The sequence below is a fragment of the Cavia porcellus genome, unplaced genomic scaffold (assembly GCF_034190915.1).
Source record: "Cavia porcellus strain 051 isolate PalLab524CR breed Dunkin Hartley unplaced genomic scaffold, mCavPor4.1 scaffold_18, whole genome shotgun sequence".
Lineage (NCBI taxonomy): Eukaryota > Metazoa > Chordata > Mammalia > Rodentia > Caviidae > Cavia > Cavia porcellus.
Window position 1 is genome coordinate 63,220,171 of NW_026947501.1, and position 22,615 is coordinate 63,242,785.

At 49.4% G+C, this 22,615-nt stretch overlaps 1 pseudogene; it reads right to left on the reverse strand.

Annotated features, from left to right (window-relative positions):
- Positions 1-7,084: 7,084 nt before the first annotated feature.
- The window catches only part of LOC100718776 (src substrate cortactin-like), a 28,485-nt pseudogene continuing 12,954 nt past the window's right edge, over positions 7,085-22,615 (reverse strand).

Genomic DNA, 22,615 nt, shown 5'->3' on the forward strand with positions numbered 1-22,615 from the left:
GTTATGAAGTTATTTTTACCAACTTTCTTTCTTTCTTTCAGACAGGGTCTTGCTATGTAGTTCAGGCTGGCCTGGACTCATTGTGTAATCCATCTTGGCCTAGAACTCACAGTGACCCTCCTGCCTCAGCCTTTCTAGTGCTGGAATTGCAGGCACGGGTCACCATGCTCTGTTCTTATACCATTTTTTAGAATATAGTTTGAATGAAGGCAAAATTGCCCATTTAAAGTCAACCTTTTTCTTCATATACCCACTTATTTTACATCCCAGTTCCAGCAGTTTGACCTAATCATTGTTTATTATTTTCATTTTTTAAAATATGACTTAGAGAGCTGAAAATACAGCTCAGTGGCACAGCACCTGCCTGGAAAGCATGAGGTTATGGGTTCAATTCCTAGTACCAAAAATAGAACATAATAGAATAAAATAAAATAAAATATGACCTAGCTACAATCTTAATTGCTTTGATTAAAATGTTACAAATTACACATTCAAAAATATCATGCCAGGCATGGTATTGCACACCTGTAATCCCAGGACTCGGGAGCTGAGGCAGGAGGATTGCCGTGAGTTTGAGACCAAACAAACAAAATACGTGTGTGTGTATGTGTGTGTGTATCAAAATAAATCGTGTGTTTTGATGCTAATTTGACATAGCACTAATAACGGCTGTCTTCCTTTTGTCTTGATACTTTTGTCAGTAACACATGAAATTTCTTCACACAGTAAGTCACAAGTAATTGAATTATACCAACCAAAACTTTAATTGTACAGTTAATGGCTTTTCCATAAAGGTGAGAGTTAAATTGGCATCTAATATCAGGAAATCAAATGAGCAGACAACACTCACACTATCCAAACCACTTCGCATCTCATTCATCAGTCTCTCTTCTCCATTAACTATATTTCTTTTAAAAACCCTACAGCTATATATAATCATGGACGCAGGCACATTCCTTGCTCAGACTTTGAGTGAAGTGCTGTGATGTTTTTCCCTAAAAGCAGTTACAGGGCTGGGGACATAGCTCAGTGACACAGTACCTGCCTGGTAAGAGTGAGGTCCTGAGTTCAGTTCCCCATACCAAAAAAAGAAAGAAAGAAAAAACAATTGCAGACTTTGATCAATAATTACGTTTTCTCGTGAATTGCCGGGAATGCTGAGCCTGTGTGAGCACGGACTTGTTTAGCGAAGAAAAGAGTGTCAGCACTGTGACAGGTGTTGATGTGCTGATTGCACGATCCAGCTTCAAACCATTAATAGTGGGAGGAGATTTTTTAAATTATTTAAAGCTAACTAGGGTGCTGCACACCTGTAATCCTTGCACTTCGGAGGCCGAAGCAAGACGATCACATGAGTATGCCAGCCTGGGCCACCTCCTGTGTTCAAAGACCAACCATTCCACAGTAAATACATAGCAACACCCTGCCTCAAAAACTGAAACAAAAACTTTCAACCTTTGCATTTCTAATAGTACCAATATGCTTTTTATGCTGACATTAGAGAGTATTCAATGGCCATTGTTTTCTTTTCATTAGTATTTTGTTGTTTGGTTTTTCTACTTGGCCATTGTTACTCTTTTGACTGACACTTCATAACTGTAGTATTTATGGAATAAAATATGATGTTTTGATACACAGAAACAGACAATATGTGGAAAAATTAAATCCATTATATGTATTTCTCACTTCACTTACCTAATCGTCTTTTATGCTGAGAAGTTTGAGATTTACCCTTTGTTATCTTGGAATATACATTACTACTGGCAGTAGTCACCATGCTGTATAATAGATTTCAAAATCCATTCTAGTGGAAACATACATTCTTTAATAAACATCTCCCAAACCCTAGCTCTGTATGCCTTCTTCCTCTAGTAGTCATCATTCCACAGTCTACTGCTAAGCTTATCATTTTTATTTTTATTTTTATTTTTATTTTTAATGTAGCCCAGGCTGGCCTCAAACTTATATTGACCTCCCTGCCTCAGCCTCCCAAATTCATAGTGAACCCCCTGCCCACCTCCAAACCTAGTAAATTCATCATTTTTAGATTCCAAAAATAAGTGATTATTATTTTTGCATTATTTATCTTCTGTGCCTCCTTATAGCAATTTATTTTTAAGTGAAACTTAATAACAATGAGTGAACTAGACCTGGTGGCCCACCCCTGTAATCCCAGCACTTGGGAGTGTGTCTCAGTGTCAGGGTGCCTGACTAGAGCGTGTGTGAGGGTCCTGGTTCTGTACCCTGCACCACAGAAAAGTGGGAGGAAACATCACATGGAGAAATCACCAAACGTGGGTCCCTTGATTCTTCATGCCATCAGGTTTGCATCATTTATCAAGCAAAGCACCTTCTGGGCATCCAGCAGTCACCTAGTGGAGAAAGGGACTCTGTGATCAGACACAGACCATGCCAACCACCAAGCAATGAAGACTGGATGGTCTGTGGAGACTCTGGTGACACCACAAGCTTGATAACCTAAAGAAACAGTGTCCCTTCAGTTTTGTAGGTCTGGATCTGGCAAGGGTCTTCCTGAGCTAAAGACATGGTATGGCCAGGCTGCCTTCCTTTCTGCAGGTCCAGTGGAAAATCCACTTCCTCCTGCCTCCAGTTTCTGGAGGGACTTGTGGATTCTGTCCACTTTCCTCAACTTCAGAGCTGGCAGTAACAGTCAAGGTCCTCTCCCATCCCACCACGGTGACTCTGAGCTCTTAGCCTCCCTTTGCTTCTTTTTCATTTTTATCGGTACTGGGGATCGAACTCACGACTGCCTGCTTGCAAGGCAGGTGCTTATGCCGCTGAGCTAAATCCCCAGGCCCCTCCCTTTGCCTCTTGAAGACCCCTTTGGATTATGCTGGGTCGACTCAGAAATTTCTAATCTCTGTTGGACAAGTTTGTTTTCAGCAGGGTGTGGCAGCATACATCTATAATTCTAGCTGAGGCAGGAGGATTGCTGCAAGGTGAAGGTCAGCCTGGGCTAGCTACATAGAAGTTCAAGGCCAGCCTGAGCTATGAAAAAGACCCTGTCTCAAAAAGCAAACAGACAACAAGATATATTTTCGTTATGGTAAAACACACACAAAACTTCCCATCTGAACCATGTTCAGGTGCACAGGTCGGGGGCATTAGGTATGCTCACACTACTGACCAGCTGTCCCCACGTCCACCTCCAGAATGTCCTCATCTTCCCACACTGAAGCTCTGCCCCCTTAACCACTGATTCCTCAGCGCCCTCTTCCTGCTTCCATCTGCAACCGAATTCTCCCGTGCCAGACAGGACATTCTCACAAATCCCGGGGATGACAAGGTGGGCTTCTGTGGGAAGTCACTGTTCTGCCTGGAAAAGCGCCCTGGGCCTACTGAGTCTCACAGTGCACCTGAGAGGTGGGATTTCCTTATTTACTAGGAGGAAGTTTCATTAACAGAGAAATTAACCACATTAAATCTAGATGGCTTGTTTATGGGAAATCTTACAGAGCAGAAATGACAACTGAGCTGTCTGGCTCATGGAATTTTTAAATGTTCATTGAATAAGCACTATTGTAACAATGATAATGTTGGGGGAAAAACAACCTCACCACGCAGCCTGTGTTTACTGTACTTGAATGACTATATTCCTTACATGGCATCACCTTCACAATCATAATCAAAAGCAAGGGGTCTGTTTCCGTGGCAGAAAATGTCAGAAGAAAGAAGAAAAAACAGAATTCACAACACCGGATGGAAGCAAGGACCTGAAGGCATCTTGGTGTCTCCAGAAAAGCCAGTTACTCAATGTATCACTGTATCACATTGCAATACATGCTCAAATCATTCCATGCAGTTGTTGCTTTGAGCTGGGTCTTGTTATGTTGCCTAGACTGGCCTGGATTGTCTGGGCTCAGGCAAGCCTCAAAGTGCTGAGACCAAAGGCATGTGACACTGTGCCTGGCCCATCCAGCTGGGAAGGTGTGTCCTGGCACTTGAGCATGTGAAATGCTTCTAGCAAGCACCTGACTAGAGAGAGAGAGCTGTCTTGTCTTTTGGTTTTTGGAAGACGAGGACTCATTATCTAGTTCAGGCTGGCCTCAAACTTTCAGCAATTCTCCTGTCTCAGCTTCAAGAGTGTGCCACTTCAGCTAGTTGAGGTGGCTGTTTTTAATCCTCCTCAGATAAAGAAGCTGAATATCTGCAAGCCAGTGTAGGAGGCAAAGCACCTGCCCACTCTACCAGCGTCTGCAGGGTGCAAGAGCACAGGGCACAGCTCTGGGGCACCTGTGTTCTCTTCTTGGTTACACAATCTGTAGCTGGAGGTAATAATGAAGGTGGAACCAGCTGTTCCCCACCAGAGCCCTCCCTCACCAGTCATTCCACATGCAGGGACAGCACCCGGGACATGCTCCGTTAACTTCCCATGCAGTCCCTTTCTGGACATCTTTGGTTGAACAAGGACCAGCAAAAGTATCTTCCACACACAAGACAAGAAGTTTCACCTGCTCTCAGTTTTCCTTCTCTGTGTGCACTTCAGAGCTGCCCAAAGTGGCCATCAGAAACTGCAGTGCTTCCCAGAGACCCTTGCTGCCTCCATACCATGAAATCACTCCTCATGGCTGGGCCTCAACAGAGAAAAGCCTGCTAACCTCTGACCTCCAGCTTCCAGTGGCTGAGAGCACAAAGGGGCCCAGAAACCCAGTCCCGAGTTGTTCCTCAGACTAAAGGGGTCCTTGAGATCAAACTTAAGAATTACAGATGTATGACTCAGCAAAATGGAAAGGGACCTGTCCACTTTGTGTCCGGGGTCTGCAAGGCCCCTGCCACATCTATGGTCACAGAGCAAATGGGTAAACAGTGGGCAATGGAAACACTGTTACCATATATCCCGTATCATGTCACACCTGAGTTCAAGATCTGCCCACCCTCTCCAACAGGTAGCAGCAGCTTCACTGGTAGACAGTTCCCTTCTCCCACCCCCAAACTATAGTCATACATGAGAGTTTCCACACTGGGGACCCCTTGATGCACCAAATTTTTTGTGGGAGGAGAGATGGACTCTCAGGATTGTATCACACAAGCAACACTGGCAAAGTTCTGCTATCAAGGTGGAGGCAAGGCAGGGCACTGGGGATGCTGCTGCCAGCTCAGAGGCTGGAGGGGCTTTTCAGCTGGGCTTCCACAGGAGGGCCCAGCAGGCAGGGTATGAGTGGAACCAGGTTTTCAAGCCCTGCTCCTGGCTCCTGCTGGCAGGAAGAGTCAAGGGACCTCACCAGACAGCAAGGACAGTGCCCAAAGCTCAGGGTTCTGGGCCTGTCCCTACACCAGGACTATGGCTGCAGTAAGCTACTCTCAGCTCCTGCAAACGACACGAACATAAAAGCGTTGCACAGCTATGATTTGCATTGTGCTTCCCTTGCTTCCAGGTATAACAGAGTGCCTTTTCCCAAAGGTTCAAAGCCCTCTTGTGCTGGCACTGGGTCTGGGAGCTGCCCAGGAAGGAAGGTCTGCCTGTCCACCTTGGAGGGAGCACCAGCTCCCTTGCCACTGCCCTGGGGGTTTCCAAAGAGGTGGCTAGTCCCTCATCCATGATTGTTCCTTTTAAAGCAGACTGGCCAGAGCCCAGGGCAGGTCCAGGAGCCAGGCCCTTGCTGCAGACACCAGCTCCTCTGCCCAGGCTCAGCACTTCCTTCAGGCCCTGAGGTGTGTGAGCTGAAGGAAACTAATGCCTCTGACTACACGGCAACCACTGAAGGATTCATTTTGAGAGCTGCAGCTCAGAAGTGATTGCTAAATATGGCATTTTCTGTTCTGATTGGAGACTTCCTTCAAATAAAGATTTGAGGGTGCATTTCAGGTGATAAAACGTGCCCTTGAGAAGGGGACTTTGCTTCACCTGAGAAGCAGCAGGATGGCACATTGGCTGGAGGGTGGTCCAGGCCAGGTCTCTCACGGAATGCAGGACACTGACACCCACAAAGGCACTTTCAACTCCAGAACAAAGTGACCAAGTATCAAAGCAAATCACACAGCAAATCAGTTAAAAAAAAGAAAAAAAAAGGTTTATTCGGAATATTTGATTTTTAAAAAATCATACGTATGAGGTATACTACAGAAATCCAGATACAGTAAGTTGTATGTAAAACCCAACCTAATAGTGGGAAAAGCAAGACTGCAGAAATCACTTCCAGAGAGAAAACATGCACATCAGGACCGCCAAGTGTCCCCAACAGTCATAACATTTCCGTGGATCTGTCCCCCAATCATGTGCACCAACAAGACTGGCCCTGGTGTCTCAGGAAGGACAGGTATTTCCCCTGCAAGTAGCAGGCAGTATGGACAGAGTGGCTTAAAGAGACCACCGTGGCACAACGGGAAGGAACACTTGCTTGTTCCCAGTCGTATTTTAGCCAACTCAATCACATTTTAATAACTAAACACGAGATTTTGGCAAAATGCACAACCCCCTGATGAGGGCGTCCTTCTGGCAGTCCACAGCAAGGTACCTGCCTCCCCCAACTGGGGGCCATCCAGACACACATGTCACCCCCCCTGCATGAGCAGACAGCCATGGGAGCAGCCCTGGGTGGCACCCAGGCCCAACACTAGCTTTAAGCTCACCTCTAAGACCAGGGCCCTTCACTGTGGGCCAGTGTGTAAGACAAGCAGTGAGGGAACAGTGGAAGGACGTGGTGACACCTAGCAGGGCAGGAGTCAGGGGTCAGGAGAGCCATGGAGATAGGGATAAGACAGGGGCACAGGAGAAAGCCTCGCACAACCTTGGGTCACATGGGATGAGATGTGGGGGTGTCCCACCTGACAGGGGAGCCAGCACCCCTCCAGGGGTTCCCACCAGTCTTACTCTTGACCCGGGTCTTCCCTCCACTTCCGAACACTGCTGCCCCACAGAGCTTATGTAGTCAGCCACTCCCAGAGCTGCAGACATGGACATCAGTCCTGGGAGACCCAACAGTCATGACAAACATACAGACAACATGCACTGCTGACCTCAGGAGAGCCACAGGTACCTGAAGAGGCTACACATGACAAGGCAATTTGGCAAAAAAAAAAAAGAAAGAAAAAAAAAAAAGTTCAAAAACAATCACCAAAGTCCTCCTAGGGAACATGATTACAATTTATTAGCACATTCTGTGGCATCAACATTTTCAAAAGCATCAGTAGAAGTATTAAATATAAAATCAATATGTATATTTCCCTCCTCACCCTCAGAAAACAGAACAAAAAATACAAACCCAAAACCCCAAACCAGCAAAGGCATGATCTGAAGTGTGATTCTGTACAGGCCCGCAGGGCAGGCGGGCCGCCTACTGCCACATCTCCACGTAGTTGGCCGGGAAGAGCCCGTACAGGCGCTTGCACACGCTGCGCTGCCAGCCTTCCTCATGCATCATTTCTATGTTGCTGATGATGTCATCAGGGTCAAAGGAGATTTCGTCACCACGCGCTGGGAAAAAAGCAAAGAGAGAGACACAAATGGAAAACATTTCCAGGGGGGCTGGGAGGAGCATGCAGCAAGAAGAAGGAGGCAGCCACAGCCCGTGTAAGGCTGGGATGCACAAATGTGAGCGGCGTCTTCCAAAAACATCCACCCTGGCCAGACACTGTTTTTGAGAAATGGCCAGGATGGGTGGGAACTCGCCTTCCTTCCCACCTTCACTGGGGGAGTGAGGGAAGGGTGCCACCACTGACAGGGCACAGGGGGACGAGGACATGTAGGAGGGGTGGTCAGGGTGGGTGGTTCTGAACACAGGAAGGGGTCTAGAAAGAAGCCCAGGTGACGGGCTGGAACACAGGTCACGGGATGAACTCAAACATATGTACAGATGCCAAAATATCAGAGAACCCATTGAAGAATAAATAGAAACATGTGTGCTGCTGGGCATGGTGGTGCACATTTGTAATCCTAGCAGTCGGGAGGCTTACACAGGAGGATCACATGGCACAAGTTCAAGGGCTACATAGTGAGTTTAAAGCCAGCATCAACTCTATTTCAGGTGATAAAAAGGTTTTATCACTTGAATAGAGACCCTGCCTCAAAAGAAAAAAAAAGCAAGAGAAATGTATAGATAGGGGAATAAATAATAGCAGGTGCAGAAAGGCCACGCTCTGCCTTTGACCGCCCCCACTCAGCGGGGAGGAGGAACTGGGAAGCTACTGTCAGGAAAGGCCAAGTGAGGCTGAGAGAAGACAGGACCTGGGGGGCTCACCATAGCGCCTCGCAGTCATCAACTGCTACTGGAGTGGTGTGGATTGGCAGGTGATAGTGACCAATGCCACAGAAATAACATACAGGGTAGGGCAGGGATTTATCTCAGTGGTGTAAGCACCTGCTTGGCAAGTACAAGGTCAGGAGTTCGATCCTGGGTACCACAAAAAAGACAACTCAGCACAGGGAGGCACCGAATTGTATCTGTGGCCTTCCTACCATGCGAGCACCAACTCTGCTGGGCCCTGGCCAACTGTGGAAGGACACGGCCCAGGAACAGGGCCAAACAGGACCAACGCCGAGGGGTGTGTCATGTGCACAAGTGACCTCCCAGAGGGTGGAGAGTGCTGGAAGTACTCATATGAGACCCTGGATGTCCTAGACATGCACAGTGCAGTTTTCGAGTTTTGTTTTCTGTATTTTTGTAATACTAGGGAGGGAATGGGGGCCACCTGCAGGCGTTTCACAGAGCTACATCCCCAACACATCTATTTCTTTGGAGACAGGGTTTTGCTAATTCACCCAGACAGGGTTCAAATTTGCATTCCCCTGTTTTGGTCTCCCAAATAGCCAGGATTGCAGGTACGTGCCATCACATCAAATGGGGTTTTTAGGGGCAATGGGGACCTTGCAGGTCCCCGATGGATCTGAGAATAAATGTAATTGAAGTGGTTAAGTGCATGAGTTTGTACATGCACACATGCAGAAAATTAGGACCTGGTTGAGACATGAGAGTCCTTGTCACTGTACTGGGAGTTTTTCTGTAACTGAAACTATTTCAAAATAGAAACTGCAGCATCACTGGAAAAGTCAGATTCTTAGGGGCTGAGCTGGCAGGAACAAAGGGCAGGAAGTTGCTCAGGCGCCTCACCAGCCTGGTAGTCCTAAAGTGCGATGGCTGTGATGCCCAGGTCGTTCTCATACTCGTCATAGGTGTTCTCTTCTGAAAGGAAATGGGGACAGTTGAGCAGCAGCTGGTACCCACCTGTACCTCCCCACTGTAACTGCTTTTCACACAATGATTCCCAAGATTTGGGGCAGAGCACTTGCTAGCAAAAAATCTCAGTGAGTGAGCTCCACTCTGAGGGCAGCAGGAGAGAGGAAAGGAGGCACCTCCTGGAAACTCAAGAGAAGACTCCAGCTTTCAAGAGCAAGTCCATGGACTCCCAGCTCTGCCATCACCCAGGGAACATGGCTCTCATGACCATTTTGAGAGTATAACTTTTAAAATGCAAAATATCTAGCATCATCAGGGAAGTGAATAAGAGAAGGGACAGGGCAATCAATGCCTGTGACGCTGTCAAGGTAAGAGGCCTCCCCCCCCCCCGTCACGTGTGTTCTCAGCCCAAGTGGCTCCTGCCCTCCATACCGACCACATTACCACATTGCTCCATGTGGGATAAGGGGTCTGTGCTGGACCTGGTGTACTACAGGAAACCTCAGTATTAAAGGACAATAAGCAAAACTGCAGTGTTCACCTAGATCAGGGGCAGAAAACCTTTTGGAGACCAACTAACTACTCAAACTGTAACACAAAACCCACTTATGTATCACAAAGTGATAATGCTGTAATTAAACCTGAATACCGAGGTTTTAGTTTACAAAAATAACCTAATTCAACGCTGGGTTTCTGGCGGGACTTGGATTGTGAGCCAACAGAGAGGGCTCTGCGCATACCCACTGCAGCAGGCATGCTATAGGTTCACCACACTGACCTAAGTGAAACACCTGCACCATCTTCAAGCTGCAGAAAGTGTCACCTTTAAGGTTGTCCTGCAGCAGACAGGTGCTTGATGTCCAGAGGAAATGCCACAGTAACAGAAGCCCGTTTCCTGACTCCAGACCTATCCCCAGGTTCCCTGTATCCCAGAATACCAGGGACCTTCCCAGGACCACTGCTGCCACTGGAGACCACTGTGCCTAGGGCCATTCTAACAGGGAAACAAAGAGTTCGGGGGTGGGGGGTGTGAGCAGACAGGAACCCTGAACACATTCTTCATGGGGAATAATGCTGGGTGGGATCTCTCAGAGAGCCCCATTGCCAGGAAGGGCATGGGAGCGTGGGCACAGTACCTGCTTGATAGTGGCCAGAGGGTTTGGTGGTGTCCTAGATGGCTTCCGGATCATAGCCCAGGCTCTGCTAACTGCTGGCCTGTGGGAAGGTAGTTTGTGGCCTCTACACTGTACACATGCTAGGGCTCACTTTCACTTGCAGGACCTCTGCGTTCAAGGAGGCTGCATCCTGAAAAGGAACAAATGGACATATCCTGTGGCCTGGCTGGCACCTACAAAGTTTACAGCTACACTGTCAATGCCACCTAAGACATGGGGACTTATTTCCTAGCTTCGGCTGGGATTGAGGAAAAGGACACTAGTCAGGAAGGCATCAGTTCAAAGTCCTGACTGACCTCTCATCCAGGGAGCCCCAGTCCTTATTACCCCCAACACTCCCAAATCCTGAAGGGACTGAAGTCCACTCTCCTCACCAGGAACCATACACTCCCCAAACTGCATCCCCAGGGCTCGAGTCATTCCATCCTGAGTTCAAATTAGCCTGTTTGTATTTTAGGTCTCAGGTTTCTGTCCTGTCCAGTGCTGCCTATCAGCACCAGCCAGCAGCTTCTTGTCTTCTAACCAAATCCTCCGCACAGAGTGAGGCAAGGGAACCACCAAAAGAACCATGTTCAAAGACAAAGGTACTCAGAGAAAATACACACCTTATAATTTAAAACTGCGTGACTAAAAAATTTTTTAAATAAAAAAAAACCATATGACTTCTGAGTTCTAACAGGCATCCTGAAGCACACATTAACATTGGCTCCAATGTTTCTGACCAGGTGCCCTCTGTGGGTCACAAAAAACAAGGCAGGTGGTCAGGAATGGCACTTGCAGGATGCTGCTGGGAGGCCTGGCTTTCTCTGGATTTGGGAGTAAGACCAGGAATACCCAGGCCCGGCCCTGTGCATCTCCATAGCTTTCACGGGTCTGTAACCTCCCTGTGTCTTGAGTCCTCAGCAGTTGCAATTCACTGACACAAAGTGCTATTTAGATAAAAGAGTAAATGTGCAGCCCAGAGTGGCTATGGGGGAAACAGGAAACAGGACAAGGGCCACAGTGGAGGGGGAGCCAGGAGCTGTCAGGCAGGTTAGCATCTGAGGGACAAAGCAAGATCGCAGGTCTGTGAGAGGCACCAATGTGGCACAGAAGGGAGGTGTCTGGGAACACACCATCAGAGCCACAGGAGTGACACTGGTGGTGGCGCCTCAGTGCCAAAGGAGGCTGGTTCCCATAAAGAAGTGCAGCCAGCTCAACACACACAGGCTTGTGAAAGAAGACCAACAAAACCAATGTGACTGAGCATTTGGCATCCAGCGACTTACCCAGGGCTGTAGGGAGACAGTGACCCACTCCTCAGCTGGCAGTCTGACTGCAGGGAGGTGCAGAAAGGTAAAGAAGGGCAACGGGGAGGATGCCTCACTCCAAGGATGCCATCCCTGAACCCTGCCACACCACAAGCCCAGTGTGGGCACAGAGCACAGCACACGTCAAACATCCACACGGGCACTGCGAAAGGTTCAAGACTCCTTCACGAACCAAACAAAAACACCCACCTCATAGATGGGGCTGGAAGGCTGCCTCTCCTCAGCTGAATGAGGAGTGGGGGACTCAGGGGGTGTTTCCTTTTTGGCTCTGGCTTGCTCCTGCAATAGAAAAATAGCAACCAGAAGGTCATGACCGTCTCGATGACACCAGCAACTCAGAAAAGGAAGGCACCTTAGCCTGAAGAATGGGCCTGATGCAACAGCAGACAGTGTCACACATCCTAGAGAAGGAGCTGCTGCAGCAAAGGAAAGTCATGCAGTCAGCAGACCACCTTGAGAGGAAAGACCTCGGCGGCCTGCAGTACTTCGAGGTGCCACGCCTGGAAGATGCACTTCACTGGGCACTAGGCACAATTGCAGTGCTGGCGCTGGCCTATAGTTCGCTGTGGAGTCCTCACTCACTGAGGGGATATAGATGATGAGTTGATGCTGTAGTGGACTAAGGTTCTCAGGGACCATGACGTGAGGGGACTATATTATGAGTGGGAGGAAAGTGTGACTCTTTGGCCGTCATGGATACAATGCAGTAGACAAATAATGCCCCCTGCTCTGATTCCATGGTCGGCCCAATGTCATCACGAGGTCCTCATAAGACAAGGAGGAGTGTGACAGGCAGTCAAGACATGTGAGGATGGAAGCAGAGTCTGGAGTCACACGAGCCAAGAAACGCAAGGGCCTCTAAAAGCTAGAAAAAGGACAGACACACAGAGCCTGCAAAGGAATGCAGCCCCTCTGACACCTCTGGGGATTCCTGAGTGCCACAAGTGAAGAATGTGTTGTTTCAAGCTCAGTGAGGGTGACCTGAAATGGCAGCCACAGGAAACACACTGATGGCCTGCATGCTCCAGGGAGGACTGTGGAGGACACACAGCCAGGGAACCGTAGAGGCATAATCTGAACCCCAGGTGCCCATGGCACACCTCCCCCATGGGACAACGAAACTGTCTCATTTTGTTGGAAAGCAAAGCAGGCCTGGTCCTCGACAGGTCTCTGCATCGCTGTGGACTAGCCTGACCTGCAAGCATTTGTCACCTGGAATCCTACACAGGTTCAAAACCCAAGGCCTGAGTCCCGGGCAGCCGTGAAGGGCAGGACTGGGCCCACCAGCCTCAGCACCCAGGCCCCTGGCTGCAGGGTAACTGGATCACTTCACAAACACAGCTGCAGGCCGAAGGGCCTACCTCCAGCCCTTCCCAAACCCAGCTGGGTGAGAAGCCTCCTCAACAGCAGCCACCAGACAGTGTGGATTGACACATAGGCTTCTCCTGCCAGGACGCACTGTGCCAACCTGTCTGGGGTGCTCCTAAGTAACGGAGGGGGTCCACCTGAGACTCAGCACACTCCTGGGGAGGAGGGGGGCCTGTAAACAGAAAAGGACTCAGCAAGCAACCTGCAAAGAAAGGGGCTAAACAATAACTACCCTACTCGAATCTCTCCTCTCAAGCAAGCAGGTCAAACTGTTGTGTCCCAGATGACAGAGATTAAAATCCAGTCATGAAATAAGGAAGGCCCCAATTACGTGAAAAAAAGACGAGACAGCAAGTAAAGAGTGCCTGTGTGTATTCGGGTGTTCTGTGACAAAGAACAACAAACAAACACCTTACTTTATAGAAACTATGAAGGAGAGGTCATTAGGTGTTTCTAGTCACTAAGAACAGGAAAACAGTGTTGTCACGAACCTCTGCTTCCCATCACGTGCCTGCCTGTACTAAGGCAAATCGGGTCTTGTTCATTAATGCCTCCGTTCCCAGCACCCCTGCCTCTGCACACCGACCTCCTCCCGCTGGGGATTCTTGGAACCCAAGCACTGCTGTAAGGAGAAAACATCCAGAACCTCACTTGGCCCAGCAGCTTCGTGTACATTATTTCAGCCTCGACTGCTCAACTACCCAAGAGAACCAGCCAGGCTGTCAGCCGTGGGTCCTGATGAGCAGGTGGCAGAGCAGAGCCAAAGCCCGCCAAAAAATCCTGGAAAGAGAGTCCTTGCACTCTGTCCAACCTCCACGGCCTCTGTAACCTCTTCTTCTAGTCAAAGTGTGCAGACCACAGGGAAAAGTGGCAGACCAGCCCCAGAGGTCAGGGCAGGCCACCTTGGCAGATGGGTTTGGCCGACCCCTGCCAGCCTGTGTGGCTGACTCTTTGAGTGGAAAACACTTTCTACTGAGAACTTCTGGGAATGCGGAGCAAAGTGGCAGCCACCGCAAGCACGAGCACCCCCTTGGCCACGCATGCTCACGCGCTGGGCCAGCTTCTCTGTCTCCACCTCCAGCTTCCTTCGAGCCTCCTCCTGCTCCTGCCTTTCCTTGGCCATCCACTGTGCTCTCTCCGCTTCCACCTGTCCTCCTGCCTTCTCTCTTTAGTGAGATTTTCAAACTTTGCCCTCATGTTGCTGGCTTTGCTGGCTCGCTGTAGAGGAAGGAAAGAGGGCGTCTGCCTCACAGCACCTCGGAACACTTCCCTGGGCTGAAAGCCCAAGCAGGGTGACCTTCTGCAGCAACAGTTGGCCCCACCAAGAGCTCACACTTCTCCCACCCCACTGTGCTCAGCCTGCCAACTGGGCCAGCTCTCTACACTGTATGTAGCAGCACTTGTGTCTGAACCTTAGCTTCCCACGTATTCTTTTCTGAGATGATGGGAAGTGAACTCCAGAGCTCTGAGCTACATCCTCAGTCATTTTTATTTGCTTTGTTGAGACGGTCTCATTAAGTAGCCTAAACTGGCCTCAAACTTTTGATCCTCCTGCTTCAGGCTTCCCGGTAGCTAGGACTACTGGTGTGAACCAGCACAGCCCTGCTGGAATACTTTTACATAACCCATCATCACATTACTTGCCACCACATGCTGAAAAAACAAAGAAGCAGGCATCCTTAAGAAAAGATGCAAGTCTATTGTTGTTAAAGAAGTTTAAAAAAAAGATACTGATTTTCAGCAGATTTTGACCTTTACATATGCATTTTGGGTGTTTCGTGTGGCAGAAATGGGATAGTCATAAAGCACTCCTGTGCATCTCAGAGAACAGCCTCTCTGCACTAGCTAAACGGTTTTCTTATGGAACATGATTTTCCCTAAGATAACAAGTGGCAGACAAACTCTGGTTATGCAGATTTGGGGATCTGGCAGACACTTCCTCCAAAGTAAATGAATCAAATCATTCTGTCAAATGTCAAAACTTATAGCAGTATTTGTTACCCACAGGAAAATTAATGCTTTCAAGCAGAATTAAAGAGTTCTAGGAAATTAGTAGGTGCCAGAGTGAGCATTGTCACTTAAAGACTGCACCAAGGAGATGGAGAACAAATGTGATTTTCTTCAATAGTATAATGAAAGGGATCAATCGCAGGACAACAAGGATAATCTGTAGGTCTACTGTTTTTTTAATGGCTGCAGCATGATGTTGTCACTCTGGGGAAGCTTCCCAGGATGCAGAACTAGCCTTTAAGGAAAGATGGCCCACACGCACCAGGCAAAATACAGAACACCATAGTGACCCCAAGGTCACCAAGGGCCCTCCCTTCCCACCTGCTGGTCCACCTGTGTCCAGTTTGCCTTAACTGTAGAAGCAATCTGGCCACTGCCACAGACAAAATGTGGGAGCAGATATGAGACCCCAATCCACCATCCTCTAGTAATGGGATTTAGAAAAACATAAAATGATGTCATTCCCCTAAATTTTCTTATTCTGGAACTCACAGTAGTTTTTTTAAAAGCAAACTTAATAAGCAGACTTACCATAGTTTTATTTTTACATGAATTGAAAACTTTCCTCCATTTTAATTTAGAATACATACCAATAAACACATCCAGGTCCATGGAGGCTCTCTGTGGTCCTCAATGACTTTCAAAGTGCCAAGGTGGTCTGGGACCACAGAATCGGGAAGTGATCCAAGGCACCTGCAGCGGAGCTACAGTAACTCTGAGCTCCACTCCCCTCCTTCTTCTCCTCTCCCCGCCCCCTCACCCCACTGAGACTTGAGCCCAGGGCTCTTTCATTGTGTAATGTTTCTTGTGACAGTTCTCACTGAGTTGCCAAGACAGCACTTGAACTTGCAATTCTCCTGCCTCAGGCTCTCAGAGTGCTGGGGTTCTGGGCACAGGCCACCTACTGGCAGGTATTTCCTCTGAAGTGAGCAAAAGTGGGCCTCTGCTTCCCAATTTTAAGTGGACCCCCATTCACAGGGACTCTGGTGTAGGCTCTGTTGTGAGAGTTACTTTCCGAAGCAAAGAGGGGTTAACTGTGTCTCCAGGGTCCCTGCAATGTAGGGGGCAGGGTTATGGGGGCAGTCACACATGTCCCTCTGCTCCTGGCTGTTTCTCCAACCTTGCTTTTCCTCCTGGGATTTTCCCTAGACTTTCCTCCAGAGAAGACCAAATAGCGCTTTGGCTGTGTGGGTGACACTCACCAGCTTGAACAGGGACAGTCTTCTAGTAGGCAGACGATACCTGTGCCACACCTTCAAAGGTCGACGCACTCTGCAGAGAAGGAAAAAGAAATCAGAAGTGTGCTCCTCTGCCCCTCCCTAGCTGCGGAAATGCTACAGCCTCCCCAGATCCCTCAACAGACCAGGCAGCCTAAGTTCTGCCCCTGTGTTCTGCAGATTCGCGGAGGTACAGCCACACACACTGCTGACCATTAGTCAGTGTCACAGCCATCTGCTCAGGGACAAGCCACCTCTGTGCTGCTCAAGCCTGATCAAGCCTGCCCCCGCCCTGCCTACAAGCCTCTGCTGTGTGGGGACAGGTCCTCAGGACACACAGGCCTGCCTGGCCAGATGTTCCACGTGGCTCTGTAATTGGGATGCCACCACTTTATTTCAACTGGGCTCTCAGCTACACCCCAGGGAAACCGCTGTGACATCAGGCCCTAAACCGCAGGACCTAGCACAGGCTGATGGGGTTCTTAGAAACTAATGACCTTCCCCAGTTCCTTTGAGAGCTGCACCACTGCTGATGGGAGCACCGTGCTCCAGCTCAGGATGCTCACTGCTTCCCCACATGGCACACTAGAGTGCAGCCCAAAGAGGCAGCCCCTCGAGGTAGCAAAACCACACTTCCCTGCGGCACAGGCACAGATGGCTCCAGCTGCCCAAAGGAGACCAGAAAGGAATCTGGCTCACATCCACCCTCCCCTGTGCCTATCCTTTCACAGGGGAGCCAAAAAGCCCACCCCAAAGGACTCCCGCCTTGGCCAGAGCAGTCACCTGTCCTCCTAGCCGCCATGCCCAACAGATCTAGCTGTATAGCTCTTAAGGGCCTTTGGCCTAGACTTATCTCTGCTGAGTCTAAGCTTTGGCTGCTCAGCTTTCCTGACTAAACCTTTCCCTCTTCCCAAACCTACTGACCTTGGACAGTCTGCCACCTTTTCTAGAACAATCCCTGCCCAGCTGTCCAGGTGACTCCTGCCTGCCCTGTAGCCTCAGGGTAGCAGTGAGATCACTGCCCTGGTTCCTGCCCTCTGCTTTGGGAGGGTGGCTCCAGTCCTCTCATCCCAGTTCCTGCAGTGGAGGCCTCTGGCTTGCTGCTCAGGCAGGGGCATCTCTCTGTCCACATCCACTCCCCATCCATATCACCTCCCACACCATCCCTGTGCTCAGCCTTCCTCACAGTGACTCCGTCACCAAGACCCACCTCTGCTCTGCATGCTGGAAAGGGAAGCCAGTCTATACGTGGGATGCAGGCATCCTCCCACTGAGCTACACTCCAGCCTGTGACTGCCTACAGACCACAGCCTCTCGCACTTGCCACCTTCCTACCCATATAAACCTTGCTCCATCCTCCTTGTCCTGTCTGGCCTGGCTCCAAGATTCACAAGAGCAACTACTCTTGCCCTTGATCCCCTCATGCCTATTACAGCCATCCTTGTCCAAGGACAGGCTGGGCATTTCCAAAACAGAAGGTCACTGGCCTCACATTGATCTCCATCACCACAGAGACAACTGCAGACTCGAGTCCTCAGCGACCCATCATATTTTTAGGACGGCCTCATAGCAAAGCCTGGGCCCTGGCCAGTGGCCTCACTTAGAAAGCACCAGGCTCCATGACAGCACAACAGTTCCAAGGGGGAATCATGATGCCTCACGCATAGGGTTACAAGAGGCAATGCCAGCCTCGCATGCTTACTTCCACGGCGTTTACAAGCCCAGCAGTCATTGGTTACCACTGGCATCAACCACAGACAAGAGACAGAAACTTCCTCAACTCCCAACCGCCAAGCCACAACTTCTGACTCTCTCACTCATTAGCTCCTTCCGTCCTCCTAAACCAGGGGCCCCAGCCACCAGATACTTCCTGGAGTTCCCTGCTGCCACCTCGAGGAGCCTCCTTGCCCAGCATCCTCTGACCTGACACTTCCATCAGACAGGCGCAGCCCTAAACTGGACGAACTTCAGGCATCACAAGCACTTACCACACATGCTCATCCAAATTCTCCAGCTCCACAGTCACCCCACTGGCCACTTGGCTCCTCCCTCCTCCTGGGCCCTTGAAGACAAACCCCAGCCCAGCCACTTGCCACCTTTACATCTATAACATCAGATGCATCTCCCATTGCAATTCCAGCCTAAGACAATACCTTGTTCAGGCCTCTGGGGCCACCTCTTCACAGCAACCTTAGACCATCTCCCACGATGCAGACAGGGGCTACTCAGGGCAGATGCCACTCTTGTCCTCTGCCTGCTAAGCCCATCCAGGGCTCCAGAGTCCCTTGAACAACTTGAGGACCTCACATGGTTTGTGCGGCTCCCTTCTCCAGCCCTGCAGTGATCCCTCAATCCCCCACACCGAAATATATGCTGTGCCCTCTGCTCTGCACTCTCTTAGCCCTGACTTTCCTAACAAACTCTTCCCAGCTCTTCAGAACTGGGCTGTGACTAGTCCTTTCTCCAGACCCCTCGGCCTGTGCGGTGTGCCCCAGGGTTCTCCCATGGACCCTGGTGACATGGGGAAGTGCCCGAGGAGAGGCTGTGAGGTCAGCCACAAGCTGTATAGGAACAGAGCTCTAAGGCTCCACCATGCCACCCACCACTACAGCCAAGGGCAGGATGACCCTACAAATGGTCTCACATTAACTCAATTCCCAGTCTGATTTACCATTCATAATCAAAGTTCAAACAGCAGTATGATCCAGTGACAGCTCCCTCACTGCCATGCTATGGCCAAGCACTCAAGACTGGCTAGTTCAGACCTCGACTGGGAGCCAGTCCACTGCTGCCGTAGTGACATATGCCAGCTGAGTGGGTAGATGGCCAGAACCACGAGCACAGTGCCTACCTGATGGTAGCTACAAACAGCAACTGACACAGAGTGGGGGCTGCAGGAATCCCTGGGCCTGCGGGCAGAAAGTTCCACATCTGGAGCTGGACAGCCTTACTTTATCCATCTGATCTTTCTGCACCCTCTCCTTGACACTGAATCCTTTGGAATAGTCTGGAGGTGACAAAATACAAGATTTACTCTGAGGCAGAGGACAGGCCCGGTCCGAGATGATCGCAGGTGCATGCAGATAGGGCTCAAACAGCCCAAGAAAATGCACCCTGGCAGAAAGAACCAAGAACCGCCACAACACAGGCTTTCCGGAACAGGCAAGTTGCGTCTGACCACAATGTCTAGTGCACAGGCAGGGAGCAGGATAGGCGTGGGCATGCTTCTGGCATTCTCCTGGGGAAAGGGCGGAGACGGGCAGCAGGCTGGCAAGAAATAAGCCAAGAAAGGGGCACAGGAGGCCTTTGTGATGGGACACTTCACTAGCACAGTTTTCCACACCAACCACAGGGCTTACGCTCATCTGTTTCCTATGCAACCACTCTACCCAGCACTAAATACAGGCTCAGTCGCAGTTTGTTTTCTTGCTTTTTAAAAGAAAGAAAATACTCCATGTGGACATTCTACCAGCCAAATATGTCTGCTGCAGCAACACACATCCACATGGAAGTCACACTGTCATGCAGTCTCAATGCCGCTGAGACTCGAAGGCTCTCTCCATGCAGTCTGCAGGGTCAGGCCCAGTGCGTTCACCACCCTACACCCAAGCACTGCGCAGGTCCTAATACTGCGCTCAAAGCCCACACTCTGCCCTTCACTGCTGGACATCATCGTTCAGCCGGTGATGGGTCCAGGTTCTAGTAACCAAGGCCTCAGTTGGAGAACTTTGATGGAAAGTGTGACTGCTCTAAGGAATATGCGTCAACTATCTGGAATTCCAGTGTGTGGCCCCAGAAAGGTTACTTTCCAGCTGTGTGTACACACTGTGTGGCTACATGTGAAGATCCTACACGTGGGTGGTGTTACAAGCAAAAAAATCAGAACAAACAAAACTACCCACCCCTGTCTGAAAAGCACCACTGCTACAATGAAACACAGAAATCACACAGAACACGCATTTCTCAGCCCTCACTGCTACGAACCCTCTGATGGAAGGGTCAGAGGTGCTGGAACTAAAACCTCTCTTTCCTAACCTCAGAGGCAACAAGGCCTGGCACGATGACCCAAGAAGTCGTGGTCAAAAGCAAGCAAACACGCAGAAGGTTGTTAGAAGACCACCCCAGAAACCTGCGAACTATAATTTCTACCCCAACTTTCCTCTGAAAGGTCAAAAGGGGGAAAAAAGAGAATGGGATAAACGGGAACTTAGTTTCAGTGGGTTGAGGATGCCCAATGGTCTGACAGCTGGTGAGCAGGAGAGCCTGCTAGAGCACCGAGGTGAACCCTGAAGCCTGTGCTGGAAGTGGCTGTACCGCAAGGGAGTGTGGGAAGAGGCAGGAGGTGGGGACTGTGCCTTGGTGGGATTCGTGCATGGCCAGTCTTTCCTTATATTCAGGAGTCCCACAGTGGAGGAGTCCTGCCGCTCGGACTGAACACCAAATTTGCTTCCGAAACCAGTCTGATAATCTGGAAATCCACATGTGATAAAAAGGGCTTCCTTTACCTATGCTCACCCAGTAAAGGACCACTCCTCTTGTGCCCAGAGTGTTTCTATATTACGATAAACAATTCCTTTGTATCTGGTCCAGGCTAGTCTACCTGTCACAATACAACTCAGGGCATGTAGCCAAGTATGTAACATTTTGTTACTTGCTTTGTATTGCCCACTTTTAAATTGTATACTATGCTCTCTGTAAACTCAGGAGTTGCTTTTGTGGAATTATCCTGCACCAGTCCCCTGGTATCAAGATCCAACAGTCTGCCAGCGTGAAGATGAAATGCTGCCTTCTTAAACAATCAATGAATGAATGCATGAATAAATGGGAAGGGAGTACAGCTCTGTAGTTGAGTGCTTGCTTAGAGTGTGCAAGGCTGTGGGTTCAATCTGGAGTACTGCTGGTTAAAACACACACACACACACACACAAAAAAAAAAAAAAAAAAACAAACAAACAAACAAAAAAAAACCACTTTCACAGTCTGGCAGGCACCACAGTCAAGCACATCCAGGGCAACGTGGCTTCCTCCCCAGAAGGCTGCTGCACATCAGGCTCAGCTAATGTATTGTAGCCATATACTGCCCATCTCGAACAATTCTCTATGCCACACAGGAACGCATTCTTCAAATAAGCTATCCTAAGAACAAAATGAATACTAATAACAACAGCAGCAGCAGGAGCCAGGCACCATGGTGGGCATATGGGCACACTATCTGCTCTGCTTCCCACCCAGCCCCATGAGTGAGGGATTACCATGACTCCCATTTCACTTGGAATAGAAATTCCAAGACAGCTAGGATGTCAAAAAGTCGGAACACAGACTGAGGCCTGTCCACATCCAGGCCTCTGCCTGCCATGAAACAAAATGAAGAAAGGGGCTAATGGCCCTGATCCAAAGGGAATCAGAATAGGCTCAAGCTTGAGCCTGCCAGAACATCTGGACCCAGCCTGCAGCCCTGAAAAGGAGGGCTCCACAGGAAGAACTCTGAGCAGCACTTGCCACAGTGATATATAGGAAGGGAAATGGGTGGGAGTGGTCCCCATTGGCACATTCTTAGGCAATAAATTTAAGGGTGTCCTATGCCCAGGGCACTTAAAGAAGGACCCCAGTCCATCTGGTAAGTAGACAGCAACACAGGGATCTCTAAGCCCATGTGAGAAAGGCCTTTCTTTACATGCTACTACCCCCCTTTCTCACCCAGCTGGCTCAGCCTCTCAGAGCACCCCAGGGGAAGAGGCCTCGGCTCTTCTCTAGACATCCCTCCCAGCACACTGCTACGAGTGACCCAAAGGACACACATAGCACCAGCACCATCTGGGGTGGAAGGCACTGTGCTCAGCAGAACTCGGGGTCACTTCTTGTGCCCATCACTCACCTGGTCAACTCTGTCCATCTGGACACCAAACTTGCCTCCAAAACCCCGGACCGAGTCGACTTGAGAGCAGTGCTTAGCAAGTTTCAACTGATATTCATGGCCAACAGCTGACTGGAAGAGAGTCCAAAAATAAAATATCACAGACTCACGCCTAGCACAACATTAACAACCCAGGTGCAGGCATTTCCTCCATGCACCCATGGCCAGAATCCCGGGAGAAACTGCAGCCTGAGCCATTGAGTCTCTGGTGCAGGGTTCCTCCAATGCAGCTGCAGGGCTCTCACACCACAACGCCTGACCTAGAGTGGAGCTTTGGATGCAACAGGGCATGGAAAAAAGAGATAATGGCAGCTGACCACACAATTCCTAAGAGCCATTTACATGGACATTGCTGGCAATACATTTACTCTCTTGAAAAAAGGCTTTTTCATACTGTAAGAACTACAAATCAGGACAAAAAATATTTATTTTGTCAATACACTAAAGCATAGAAAGGTCTATTTTAGTAATAACACAGACTCAGAAT